The sequence below is a fragment of the Dermacentor silvarum genome, chromosome 5 (genome assembly GCF_013339745.2).
Source record: "Dermacentor silvarum isolate Dsil-2018 chromosome 5, BIME_Dsil_1.4, whole genome shotgun sequence".
Lineage (NCBI taxonomy): Eukaryota > Metazoa > Arthropoda > Arachnida > Ixodida > Ixodidae > Dermacentor > Dermacentor silvarum.
Genome location: NC_051158.1, coordinates 161,119,997 through 161,134,283, shown reverse-complemented (window position 1 = coordinate 161,134,283; position 14,287 = coordinate 161,119,997). Strand labels below are relative to the sequence as shown.

At 49.7% G+C, this 14,287-nt stretch overlaps 6 non-coding genes across 6 annotated transcripts; all 6 read right to left on the bottom strand.

The window, feature by feature from the left end:
- Positions 1–8,085: 8,085 nt before the first annotated feature.
- On the bottom strand, positions 8,086–8,159 carry Trnai-aau (transfer RNA isoleucine (anticodon AAU)). Its single transcript has one exon. It is a non-coding gene; the product is annotated as a tRNA-Ile (tRNA).
- Positions 8,160–8,323: 164 nt separating this feature from the next.
- On the bottom strand, positions 8,324–8,397 carry Trnai-aau (transfer RNA isoleucine (anticodon AAU)). The gene has a single exon. It is a non-coding gene; the product is annotated as a tRNA-Ile (tRNA).
- Positions 8,398–8,563: 166 nt separating this feature from the next.
- On the bottom strand, positions 8,564–8,637 carry Trnai-aau (transfer RNA isoleucine (anticodon AAU)). Its single transcript has one exon. It is a non-coding gene; the product is annotated as a tRNA-Ile (tRNA).
- A 5,098-nt stretch (positions 8,638–13,735) lies between these two features.
- On the bottom strand, positions 13,736–13,809 carry Trnai-aau (transfer RNA isoleucine (anticodon AAU)). Its single transcript has one exon. It is a non-coding gene; the product is annotated as a tRNA-Ile (tRNA).
- A 164-nt stretch (positions 13,810–13,973) lies between these two features.
- Positions 13,974–14,047, bottom strand: Trnai-aau (transfer RNA isoleucine (anticodon AAU)). Its single transcript has one exon. It is a non-coding gene; the product is annotated as a tRNA-Ile (tRNA).
- Positions 14,048–14,213: 166 nt separating this feature from the next.
- Trnai-aau (transfer RNA isoleucine (anticodon AAU)) lies at positions 14,214–14,287 on the bottom strand. The gene has a single exon. It is a non-coding gene; the product is annotated as a tRNA-Ile (tRNA).

Genomic DNA, 14,287 nt, shown 5'->3' with positions numbered 1-14,287 from the left:
CCTCACCATAACTTTTGTCCCGACGTGGGAGCCGCCTGCGTCATCCTAAGGGTTGATCTTCAGGACCTGAATAAAGTTTATCATACCATACCATACTGACAAACATAACGTTTCCATATAAATGCAGAAAAGAAGTGGACTTATGGGGCAGCCCTGGCGCACGGAACGCTGGATTTTGATGGGGGCCCCCAATGCTTTGTTAATAATTAGTCTGCTAGAGCAATTCCGATATGCCAGAGCTACACCATCCATGATGATGCACCCGACATTAATGTGTTCTAATATGGTAAACAAAATAACATGCGCTCCACAATCAAATGCCTTCTCCAGGTCCAACTGGAGTACGGCCACACAAGCTTCCAGGGAATCGCAACACTCTAGTACGGACCGCATCTTGTGAACATTCGTAGCTATAGTGCGACCCTTAATTCCGCATGTTTGGTGTGGAGCGACTATGTCTTTAATAACTGTCTGAAGTCTAGCAGCTAGAACTTTCATTAAAACCTTGTAGTCCACATTTGTGAGTGTTATTGGTCTATATGATGTTACTTGCTTCAGCTTGTCCTCATCCTCTGACTTCGGAACCAGCACCGCGTGGGATTCACTGAAAGACGGTGGTAATACCTTACCATCGTACGCTTCGTTAAAAACTGCTGCGAGTACTTCTGACAATTCCTTTTTAAACCGCTTGTACCACGCAGCGCAAAGCACATCAGGGCCAGGCGATTTGCCGGGATTCAAGTTATCAATCGCGCGTTCCACTTCAAAATCAGTTATCGACGCTTCTCATGCAGCTTTCGTTTCATCACTCAGTTGAGGCATGCTTGCTAAAAAATTCGTTTTAAAGCGTTCCAGGTCTACCTGCCTATGTGCAAATAGATCCTCATAGTGCTGAAAGAACACATGTGCTATGCTATCGGTACCTGTAACTTCGTGACCGCCCGCTTTGGTCACGTCAATCTGATTGCGCCGTGCGTGCGCCTTTTCCAGTCTAATTGCGCCCTTTTCGTGGGTGTCTCCCCCAAAGCAAAGGACTCGGCTCTAGCACGAACAATCGCGCCGCGATAACGTTCCTCGTCATGCAGTTCAAGTTGCTGTTTGACATATTGTATATCACTTTTGAATGCTCCCGGCTCTTGGCACTCCAGTTCTGTCAACTTTTCCAAAGTTGTTCTTAGTTATTTTTCTTTCTTTTTAGAGGCGAAGCTCCTTAAGGCGGCAACCGTTCGTCCCTCGTCGTAGTAGTAGTGTGTAACCAGTCTGAGAAAAATGAGAAAAAAAATTCCGAAGTTGTGTCCGTATCGCGGAATCGAACCAGGGACCCCTCGCTTCCGAGCGCGGGGCGTTAGCCCACTACGCCACGAAGCACACATAGACACAAGCACCACGATGGCAATAAATACCCAACATTAACGAAAGGCCGCGTTTCTAGCGCGTTTCTAACGCGTTTGTGCTAGCGCGTTACGGCCCGTGTAAGAAGCTGGTGTAAGACGCTGTGGCCTCTCCGCCTTACCTTCAACGCGTTTCGAACGCGCTGCCCAAGGCGGTGGCAAGTTCAAGTCGAGGAGCGTTTATGAATACGGGGGGTATACTCTCTCAGCAGTCATGTGATGGCGTAGGCAAACGCGGTGCACGTTCCGGCATGTGTAAATGGCTGCGTAAGACGCTGTGGCCGCTCCCCCTTACTAGAGAGTACTGCACGTCTCTAACGCGTTTGTGCTAGCGTCCCCTTAAGCGGGAGATCCGATGATTCCCTCCGGAGCTTCGCCCACACATCATCATTCACCCCGTGGATATGCTGTGATTTTTTTGCTTCATAATTTAGTGTGACGGTACGATCGATGGGTTTTATTTTATTCCGTTGTTTAAACTCTTCCCATCGTTCTGAAACTTTACCCTCACCGTTCAGAAGAGATTCTGCGATGCACTCCAACACTTCTGCTATGAAACTTTCATCAGTGGTTAGTTTCAATTCATTTTCCACAGTTCCCAAGAGAAGCCACAGCCTTTTGTCTTCTTCCTATGTCACATTTAACTAGACAATGATCATTGAAGGAAATAGGACAGAGATTGTAACTGTTGCACATCGGTATTACTAGAAGCGACACGTAAATGAGATCTAAACGCGCATGGCTGTTTCCCTGAAAGTGCGTGAAACGCACATCTCGCGTCCCCATCATGTAGTCAGCCACGTCCTCCAATTCCCATTCAGTAATTATCTCGACCAAAATGTCCCGAACTTTATCGCTCTTTAGGCCTCGATTTGACCTATCTCTGGCATTGAGAACCGAATTAAAATCACCTAACAGTACCCTATGCTTATCAGAAGACATGTGCTCCTTTAACTTTGAAAAAAAAAATGCGACCGATCTTCTGGCACATTTGGCGCATAAATGCACACCACACGCCATTCAAGCCCACTCAATACAAAATCGCACGAAACTAACCGGCCGGATGAACATGAAAAAATAGCTTGCACCGCGAGACCCGATTCCTTAATAAACAATACGCAACCCGCCGACGCCCCTATGGCGTGGCTCACTATCGCGTAATACCGCGACGTAAACCGCTGCACCATGCTCCGTGTCTCCTCGACACCATCCACTTTTGTCTCTTGCACTGCTAACACGTCAAGGTCATGGTCCACCAGGAACCTGCACACTTGGCTCTGCTTTCGCTTGGCGGCCAGACCTCGAACGTTTAGCGTCGCCAATCTAAGCGTCGGGTTGGTAGCCATGGCTGTCTAGTGAAATGAGATTGGGCCCGGAGCACGGTGCACGGTGAGCGTCTAGCGCTCCGCTAGACGCCCCCAGGCCCACCCGGAGGACTGGTGCCACTAGAGAGCGGTGGTGGCTTGTTGTCAGTCTTTTTTTCCGCCGTATCAATGTTGGGACGTGGCTTGTAGCTGCTGCGCCTGCCCACAGGTGTCATCGAAGGCGGCCCGTCCTCGCTACTTCCTTGGTTCGCTGCCTTGCTGCCTGCAAGCTGTTCAAGAGGACGTTTGACAGAGGCTCCGACGTTGCTGCCCGTGGCGTCGTTCTTTTCCGACGGGTCTTCCACTGTCTGCATTGGCACACATGCATCCACTGAGTTGCTTGTTCTTTCTTCCTTAGTCTTCCCTGCTGTATCTTCTGCCCCTCCCTCGGTAGCCTTGCTATCCGCTGGTGCCACCGCCTCGACAGCCGCTGCAAGCGAACCGTCTGCCGCACTTGGGATTGCCTGGTCTCCTGCCCCTTTTGCCGCGTCCTCGGCCTCGGCCACATCCATCACCAACTGCGCGGCGTCGTCACCCTCGGCCGGCCCGGTCGCAGAAGCGTACGTGCGTATGCACTGGTATTCCGAGTGAGCAAACCTGCCACATTGCGAGCAGCGAGGGACCTTGCACTCCCGACGTACATGACCAGAGCCATGGCAGCGTAAGCGCTGCATTGGGCAGCCAGGCACGACAAGCGCCAGTTCACCTGCGACCCTGATTTGGTGTGGGAGGTCTTCTAGCTTCACGCCGCTCTTGAGCTTGAGCAACACGGAGCGGGTAGTCGTCCCCTTGTCGCTGATACCTTGTAACCGTCATCGCTCTCGGGTGACCTGAACGACCTTTCCAAAGGCCGCCAGCGCCGTTCTCACATCTTCATCTGCCACACCATGTATTAGCCAATGAAGACGCAGCCGTACCTGCTGGTCATGGGGGTCAACCACGATGCAGCGCCGCCCCTTTACCTTGACCTCCTTGACGTCCAGCAGCCGTTTCGTGGCGTCGGCGTTGTTCATGGTCACCGCCCAGACGTGGTTGATCTGGAAAGCCCCAAGGGCAAGCACCTCCGGCAGCAGTCCTGTTGGGCCGAGAGCGTCCCGAAAATCCTCAGGTCTGTAGGGTCTGGCTCGCACGTCACCGTGCAAAAACACGGTGTTCAGCACCACGCGTCCTTTTGGCAGGGGAGGCAAAATAATCTGACAGCCTTGTCGCTGATACCTTGACGTACATGACCAGAGCCATGGCAGCGTAAGCGCTGCATTGGGCAGCCAGGCACGACAAGCGCCAGTTCACCTGCGACCCTGATTTGGTGTGGGAGGTCTTCTAGCTTCACGCCGCTCTTGAGCTTGAGCAACACGGAGCGGGTAGTCGTCCCCTTGTCGCTGATACCTTGTAACCGTCATCGCTCTCGGGTGACCTGAACGACCTTTCCAATGGAGCCGCTGTCGCCGCTCCATTGGAGCCCATGACTGTGCTGACCGCTCAGCTCGGCTACCGGAAGCAGAATCAGGAGGGTGAATCTTCCTATACCTCCCATTGGTTCTTTTATAGCAGACGCTCAGTCGACGCTAGCGCCAACGCGCGCTTCAGTTAGGCCCTAGCGGATGGATGACGGTACTACGGTGGCGGAAAAAAAAGCAAAAAAGAAAGAAAAGCGGCGCGATTTTTTTTACCCTCCCCGTTCGCTATATCACTTTTTTTCTCTCTTTTTTATAATAACGTCTTTTTATAATAACGTAATCCCTCTTGACTTTTCTATGCCTCCTCGCAAGCCTCGCCTCACCCTCCCCTCATGCCATCCGCAATGCTCTTTTTTTTTATTTCTTTAGCTGTCCGCGGCGCGCTTTTCTTTTTCTTTTTTTTTTCTTTTTGTCGCGGGCGTTATCAGACGCGCCGCCGGACCGAACCGCACGCTCCGCGCTCCTCTCTTGTCCGGCCGTGCCATTCGTGCATTCGTGCTGCGTGCTTGTGCGCAGTTGATTCTTTTTGCGTTTTCATGCACGCAGTCCCATTCATTATTAGTATCAAGCAAGCATGTGCCCAAATTATATTTAAACAATAATTGCACTTACAACATTATAGTTCTTTGGATTCACTTTATTGTGTTCGTTTGCGAAAACCAGAATTGGAGCAGACAGTGCAACACACTATATAATGCACCAAAACGTGGATGGTGTTTCATGTACGCACATGTAAAAAACATTTATTGTAATTGATCGAATAGCCAATGCGCAGAATAGCTTCTCATGGCCTGCTTCTCGCTCGGTCCATAAAATCCACCTCCGTGAAGTGCACCGAGCATTATCTGTGGTTGTTGACTTGTATCTGGGCAAAGCCATTAGGTCCATCCTTCCAGCGTAGGTTAACAACGCTTCCATCCTGAAGAACGGTGAAGATAATAAATTATAACATCGCAGTTGAATCATACAAACCAGAACTCGTTTCGCATCGCGGCAGAGTGCTAGTTGTGACATGTCAACCTTAATTCTCAGAAATGCATTTTTAAACGATTGCGGCCAATTAGATAGAAATAAGTGCAACGCGCACACCTACACACGTGTTCCTTGCGATAGGCACAGGTGGTACTATATTTATCAGGAGCTTTATGTTCGCTGCTTGTTGGCATAACGATTTACTGCATCGTTGTGGTGTTTTCAAATCAGCCAACTGCTGCCTCACCACCTGACAGCCATGTGCGGCTGCGCACAATTACTATCACAAATAAAAACGGGGAAGTAAACAGAGCGGTGCGCACCTGTTGTCTTTAGGGATGCGGTACAATTTCAAGTCGCATGGCTCACTTCGTCTTCATGTGTTCGTACACCACTGAACCACACACGAGCAGCGACAGCTGCGAGACATGGCGAAAAAAAAGCCGACAAACGTGCAACGGTAGGTTACCACAGGGACCACACTGCTAGCACGGGAGGCGAAAAACTGACCGTATAATGCCAGGAAAAAAAAATGTGGTTGATCCCTCTTATATAGGAATCGGTATAGAACACGAAAGTGAAACGTGTCTTCACAGAAGTAGTGTAATGTTTATTGCACATTGATATATAATGTCTATTGGTGTTTTGTGGCTAAAGCGCCCTTAGGCGTTGATGCACCCACGCTGACGCCTGGTGGCACGTCTCCTCCATCACGACTACCAACGTCGATGACCATGAGCAACCGTCGTGCATATGGAAGCTGCACTACGCGGCACACGCTAGCACAACGCGAAAGACGAAGCACGTAACTGACACACTAATACAACGCGCAAGACAAAGCACGTAACTGAATCGTCACCGAGTCAAATCAGCGCGTACAGCGCGTCGTAATTGCAGCCTCCGCGATCAACTTCAGAAACATTTTCAGAGCTAATTTCGGAGGCCACGCTCCGCTGTGCTGAGTACGGTGAACGCCACCTAGGTGGCGTGGGTAGTGCTTCTTGATGATCTGGAGGTGCTGGATAAGTACAAATATCTTGGAGTGTGGATAAACAATGGGGCTGAGTACCTAACGGAACATGAAAAATATGTGACGGCTAAAGGTAGCAGAAATGCAGCTGTGATGAAAAATAGGGCACTGTGGAATTACAATAGGTACGAAGTGGTGAGAGGGATTTGGAAAGGGGTGATGGTCCCTAGTTTGACTTTCGGCAATGCGGTCCTGTGCATGAGATCAGAGGTTCGAGCAAGGTGGGAAGTTAAGCAGCGAGGGGTAGGTAGACTGGCTCTGGGAGCACACGGAAATACACCAAATCAGGGGGTACAGGGTGACATGGGATGGACGTCATTCGAGGGCAGGGAAGCCATCAGCAAGATAGAATTTGAGGAGCGATTGAGAGAAATGGCAGAAAAGCGGTGGGCAAGGAGAGTTTTCAGTTATTTGTACATGAGGAATGTTGATACAAAATGGAGGAAGCTGACCAGAAAACTGTCAATCAAATATTTGGACTGCAGGAGGGGTGCAAACCAGGAAACAGCGGTTAAGAAAAAGGTTAAGGAAACAGAGAGGGGTCTGTGGAAAACAGGGATGCAGACGAAATCAGCACTGGGCACATACCGAACTTTCAAGCAAGAAATTGCCAAAGAAAATATCTACGATAATTCTAGGGGAAGCTCTTTGTTGTTTGAAGCCAGGACGGGAGTATTGCGGACTAAGATGTACCGAGTCAAGTACCAAGGTATAGACACGTTGTGCTGTGCGTGTGGAGAAGAAGAGGAAACGGCTGAACACCTCATACTTTTCTGTAAGGGGCTTAACCCTACAGTGCAAGGCAACGGGGCTGACTTTTTCAAAGCATTGGGGTTTAGGGACAGTGAAGGCAAAATAGTCTTTAAGAGGGTAGAAATAACCAAACAGAGGTTATCTGATTGGTGGATAAAATTAAGGCAGGGGTGAAATTTCACCCACCACAAAGTACAAATTATGTAAAATGCCATGGCTAGGTGGCGTATGCCACCGCCCGATTTAAAGGGTTCAGCCTCATCCATCCATCCATCCATCCATCGATGACAGCGTCCCTTCGAATGCTGGCATCGAGGCGTCGTAGTGCTGAGACCACCGAAGCGTTCACTGTCGGAGCGCGTTAGTGTCATAATGCAGTACTTCTCTTTTCTGCTCGTAGGCGGCGGCACAGCCCGGAGCAAGAGCGCGGGTACACGGAGGAGTGTTAGATATATAAGGTGCGTCTGTGTAGCTCTCTGCAAATGCGTTTGTGGCGCAATGGGTTAAACGCTCGGCGATCTATCGTCGCGGACCGAGAGGTCGTGGGTTCGATTTCCAAATTTTGCATGTTTGTGGAACTTTTTCTTCTGGTTTCTTTCTTTGTATTATGTTCGTGTACATTGTAAGAACGTCATTCCGTATTTCCGTATGACGTATTTCCGTGACGGAAATACGTCAGTGAAGTCTTGGTGGACCCCGGCATAAAACACTTTCGTGTTAAAAATTTCTGCCGTTTTGGCCGTTATTAGCACGGCCGACGACGAGCGAGGGCCGCGCCGCCGATAGTTGAAGGCGAGAGAGAGACGACAAAGGTGAGAGAGGGTTGACAAGAAAAAAAAAAGGTAAAGCGATTTTAGTTCCGCATCCATCTCATGGATGGCGCTGCAATTCGCGTGGACAAAAAACCAGCGGAGTTTCCGGGGCCTGGCAGAATGACTGAGCTAGCAGGCCGGGCGAGGAAAACGGCTGCCTCAATTAAACGACAACGATGAGTCACTTCATGTGCGCGTCGACGGTCACGGTGAAATCTGAGAGATCCGTCTATGGCCTACAAAAAGGGACAAAAAAAGAGAACAATAAGCATGGGAGCCACTGGAGCGCGCACAAAAAGAAACGCGTGGCCTGCGCAGGGATCGAACCTACGACCTTCGCGTTATTAGCACGACGCTCTAACCGACTGAGCTAGCAGGCCGGGCGACGACAACGGCTGCCTCAATTAAACGACAACGATGAGTCACTTCATGTGCGCGTCGACGGTCACGGCGAAATCTGAGAGATCCGTGTATGCATACTAAAAGGACAAAAAAGTGAACAATAAGCATGGGAGCCACTGGAGTGCGCACAAAAAGAAACGCGTGGCCTGCGCAGGGATCGAACCTACGACCTACGCGTTATTAGCACGACCCTCTAACCGACTGAGCTAGCAGGCCGGGTGAGGAGAACGGCTGCCTCAATGAAACGACAGCGATGAGTCACTTCATGTGCGCGTCGACGGTCACGGCGAAATCTGAGAGATCCGTGTATGCATACAAAAAGGGACAAAAAAAGAGAACAATAAGCATGGGAGCCACTGGAGCGCGCACAAAAAGAAACGCGTGGCCTGCGCAGGGATCGAACCTACGACCTTCGCGTTATTAGCACGACGCTCTAACCGACTGAGCTAGCAGGCCTTTTTTTTCTTTATTGCCGGTTTTTCAACAACAAAACACGTAGCACACATCACAAATGAGAAGTCAAAACAAGGTTACAATAAAGGTTGTTATTGTAATGCACATAATGCCGTCAGTCGCGTGGTGACCGGTGATGTCATGTAAAATTCCTTTAGTGTCGCCAAGGGTTCCACGCTGGCAATCCAGGGGGAAGCCCATTCTTTTGTTTTTCTACTTCTATTAAACGAGCCATGCTCTCTCGAAAGTACAGCCTTGCCGGTCTTCTATCTGGTTCACAGTAGAAGCCAGCCATTCGTGAGCGCCATATACTGTGCAGGCCAGTCAACATAATCAGATCAAAAGGTACTCCTTCGTTGTCTATTGCAAGGTACCTGATGCCGTGCGTATCTAGCGGGAATTCTTTTTTCATTGTTCGCTGCAACACATCCCAAAAAAAGACCCCCTCCCAACAGTGAAGAAAAACGTGATCGATGGTTTCCGGTTGTTTGCAAATAAAACAGTGAGAACACCAGGGCATGCAATACCCACGCTCCTCAAGGAAAGTTTTCACAGGTAGCGTCCCGGTATGCAGTTTGAAAAAGAAATATTTTGCACTTGGCGCTACTTGCATTCTCTTAACTCTTTTCAGGACATTGTGACCCTGGCCTGCACTGTATATGGCTCTGTACAAGGGAATTGGCAACACTATGTCACATATGTCTTTATACAATTTTCTCTTTGTAACAGAATACAAATAATCATTAGAAAACTGAACGCATAGAAATCGCACACTTGATACTACTTCCCGAAAGTAACCCTGCACCGTACCCGACATGACATGGGTGCTAATAACATAGTCGGGTAACAGCGCCCTAATCTTGCCTGGCACACCGTTTGCAGGAATGGGTCGCTTACCTCGCGAAAAAAGAAAAATCTGTTCACTAACTGTTTGAGAAAGAGATGTGCCAGTCCAAGCCCCCCACACTTTACTCTCCTGAACAAATTTGTGCGACTGCACCTTTCCCAGGTAGATCCCCACACAAAGATCGCAAAAACCCTATGCAATTTCTGAACATTTACCCTAGAACAATACATAACTTGCATCACATACCACAGTTTGGCCACAAAAGACGTGTTACACACGGTAGCCCTCGCAAACCTGGTGAGATAATTAGCCATCCAAGCATTCGCCTTTTCACGTAAGAGGTCTGCTTGTTACTGCCAGTAGTCATTATTATTCTTGTAGGACTCAAGTGGCACACCCAGGTACTTCACAGGCATTTTCTGCCACACGACGTTGGCAAAAATGTCCGGGGTCGATGACCACACTCCATGCCAAAATCCCAGACACTTTCCCCAGTTTACCCGACTTCCTGTAACGTCGCTGAAAATTTTGGCAGCTCTAATAGATTCTTCGATGCTTTCGTAATCAATACAACAGACTGCAACATCATCGGCATACGCGAGCAATTTCACCTCTGACGAATGTAAACGAAAACCGTTAATACCATTATTTTCAAGTATTGACAGACATAACGTTTCAATGTAAATGCAGAACAAAGGTGGACTTATGGGGCAGCGCTGACGCACGGAATGCTGGATTGTGATGGGGGCCCCCAATGCCTTGTTAATAATTAGTCTGGTAGAGCAATTTTGATACGCCAGAGGTACACCTTAACACATTAATGTGTTAATGTGTACACCTTAACACATTAATGTGTTATAACACATTAATGTGTTATAGTATGGTAAACAAAATAACATGCGCTCCACAATCAAATGCCGTCTCCAGGTCCAACTGGAGTACGGCCACGCTAGCTTCCAGGGAATCACAACACTCTAGAACGGACCGCATCTTGTGAACATTCGTAGCTATAGTGCGACCCTTAATTCCGCATGTTTGGTGTGGACCGACTATGTCTTTAATAACTGTCTGAAGTCTAGCAGCTAGAACTTTCATTAAAACCTTGTAGTCCACATTTGTGAGTGCTATTGGTCTATATGATGTTACTTGCTTCAGCTTGTCCTCGTCCTCTGTCTTCGGAATCAGCACCGTGTGGGATTCACTGAACGACAGTGGTAAAACTTTACCATCGTACGCTTCGTTAAAAACTGCTACCAGTACTTCTGACAATTCTTTTTTAAACCGCTTGTACCACGCAGCGCAAAGCCCATCAGGGCCAGGCGACCCTTGCCGGGATTCAAATTATCAATCGCGTGCTCCACTTCGAAAACAGTTATCGGCGCTTCTAATGTAACTTTCGTTTCTTCACTCAGTTGAGGCATGCGTGCTAAAAATTTCGTTTTAAAACGTTCCGGGTCTACCTGCCTAAGCGCGAACAGATTCTCATAGTGCTGAAAGAACACACGTGCTATGCTATCGGTACCTGTAACTTCGTGACCGCCCGCTTCGATCGCGTCAATCTGATTGCGCCGTGCGTGCGCCTTTTCCAGTCCAATTGCGCCCTTTTCGTGGGTGTCTCCGCTACAGCAAAGGACTCGGCTCTAGCGCGAACAATCGCGCCACGATAACGTTCCTCGTCATGCAGTTCAAGTTGCTGTTTGATATTCCGTATATCACTTTTGAATGCTCCCGGCTCTTTGCACTCCAGTTCTGTCAACTTCTCCAAAGTTGTTCCTTAGTTCTTTTTCTTTCTTTTTCCCTTCATAATTTAGTGTGACGGAACGATCAATGGCTTTCATTTTAATCCACTGTTTAAACTCTTCCCATCGTTCTGCAAGTTTACCGTCTCCGTTCAGAAGAGTTTTTTCGATGCATTCCAGCCCTGCTGCTACGAAACTTTCATCAGTGGTCAGTTTCGAATTCATTTTCCACAGCTCCCAAGAGAAGCTGCAACCTTTTGTCTTTCTTCCTATATCACATTTAACCAAGCAATGGTCAGTGAAGGAAATGGGACAGACGTTGTAACTGTTGCACATCGGTATTGCTGCAAGCGACACGTAAATGCGATCTAATCGCGCATGGCTGTTCCCTTGCAAGTGCGTGAAACGCACATCTCGCGTCCCTATCATGCAGTCAGCCACGTCCTCTAATTCGCATTCATTAATTATCTCGGCCAAGATATCCCTACTTCTATCGTTTTTTTGACCTCTATTTGACCTATCTCGGGCACTCAGAATACAAATAAAATCACCCAATAATACCATATGCTTATCAACAGCCATATACTCTTTTAACTTGACAAAAAACTGCGCACGTTCTTCTAACGCATTTGGAGCATAAATACACACAACACACCATTCCAGTCCACTGAAAACAAAATTGCACAAAACTAATCTGCCAGATGGACAAGAAAAGAAGCCTTTGCAATGTGAGACCCGGTAACTTCTTAATGAACAGTACACAACCAGCTGACGCCCCTATGGCGTGGCTCACTATTGCGTAATACCGCGACGTAAACCGCTGCACCATGCTCCGGGTCTCCTCGTCCCCATCCACTTTTGTCTCTTGCACTGCTAAAACGTCAAGGTGATGGTCCGCCAGTAGCCTACACACTTGGCTTTGCTTTCGCTTGGCGGCCAGACCTCGAACGTTTAGCGTAGCCAGTCTAAGCGTCGGGTTGGGAGCCATGGCTGTCTAGTGAAAAAATTGGCCCGGATCATGGTGCTTACCTTTAGCGTCTAGCACTCCGCTAGACACCTCCAGAGCCACCCGGCGGACCGGTACCACTGGAGAGCGGTGGTGGCTTGTTCTCGATCTTTTTTTTTTTTGCAGTGATGATGTTGGGACGTGGTTTGTAGCTGCTGCGCCTGCCCCCCGATGTCCCAGATGTCTTCGAAGTCGGCCCGTCCTCGCTACTTCCTTGGTGCGCTGCGTTGTCTACAGCCTGTTGAAGAGGCCGTTTTGCCGAGACTCCAACGTTGCTGCACGTTGCGTCATTCCTTGCCGACAGGTCTTCCCCTGTCTCCATTGACACGCTTGTTTCTGCTGAGCTTCTAGTGATTTCTTCCTTGGTCTTGTCGGGTGTTTCTTTTACAACTCCTTCGGTATCCTTGTTAACCACTAGGGCCCCCTCCTCGACAGCAGGTGCAAGCGCACCCTCTACCGCGCTTAGGGTTGCCTGGTCTCCTGCCCCTTTTGCTGCGTCCTCGGCCTCGGCAAAATCCATCACCAACTGCGCGGCGTCGTCACCCTCGGCCGGCCCGGTAGCAGAAGCGTACGTGCGTATGCACTGGTATTCCGAGTGACCAAACCTGCCGCATTGCGAGCACCGAGGGACCTTGCACTCCCGACGTACATGACCAAAGCCATGGCAGCGTAAGCACTGCATTGGGCGGCCAGGCACGACAACAAGTGCCAGTTCACCTGCGACCCTGATTTGGTGTGGGAGGTCTTCCAGCTTCACGCCGCTCTTGAGCTTGAGCAACACGGAGCGGGTAGTCGTCCCCTTGTCGCTGATTCCTTGTACCCGCCATCGCTCTCGGGTGACCTGAACGACCTTTCCAAAGGCCGCCAGCGCCGTTATCACATCTTCATCAGCCACACCGTTTATTAGCCAATGAAGACGCAGCCGTACCTGCTGGTCTTGGGGGTCAACTACGATGCAGCGCCGGCCCTTTACCTTGAGCTCCTTGACGTCCAGCAGCCGTTTCGTGGCGTCGGCGTTGTTCATGGTCACCGCCCAGACGTGGTTGATCTGGTAAGCCCCAAGGGCAAGCACCTCCGGCAGCAGTCCTGTTGGGCCGAGAACGTCCCGAAAATCCTCAGCCCTGTAGGGTCTGGCTCGCACGTCACCGTGCAAAAACACGGTGTTCAGCACCACGCGTCCTTTTGGCAGGGGAGGCAAAATAATCTGACAGCCTGTGTCGTCTTCGCAGTTCACCCTGTTTCCGCGGCCAACTAGGGCCGCTGTCGCCGCTCCATTGGAGCCAATGACTCTGCTGACCGCTCAGCTCGGCTGCCGGAAGCAGAATAACTGACTGAGCTAGCAGGTCGGGCGAGGACAACGGCTGCCTCAATTAAACGACAACGATGAGTCACTCAATGTGCGCGTGGACGGTCACGGCGAAATCTGAGAGATCCGTCTACGCATTCAAAAAGAAAAAAAAGAGAACAATAAGCACGGGAGCCACTGGAGTCCGCACAAAAAGAAACGCGTGGCCTGCGCAGGGATCAAACCTACGACCTTCGCGTTATTAGCACGACGCTCTAACCGACTGAGCTAGCAGGTCGGGCGAGGACAACGGCTGCCTCAACTAAACGACAACGATGAGTCACTCAATGTGCGCGTGGACGGTCACGGCGAAATCTGAGAGATCCGTGTACGCATTCAAAAAGAAAAAAAAAGAGAACAATAAGCACGGGAGCCACTGGAGTCCGCACAAAAAGAAACGTGTGGCCTGCGCAGGGATCAAACCTACGACCTTCGCGTTATTAGCACGACGCTCTAACCGACTGAGCTAGCAGGTCGGGCGAGGACAATGGCTGCCTCAACTAAACGACAACGATGAGTCACTCAATGTGCGCGTGGACGGTCACGGCGAAATCTGAGAGATCCGTCTACGCATTCAAAAAGAAAGAAAAAAAGAGAACAATAAGCATGGGAGCCACTGGAGTCCGCACAAAAAGAAACGCGTGGCCTGCGCAGGGATCAAACCTACGACCTTCGGGTTATTAGCACGACGCTCTAACCGACTGAGCTAGCAGGCC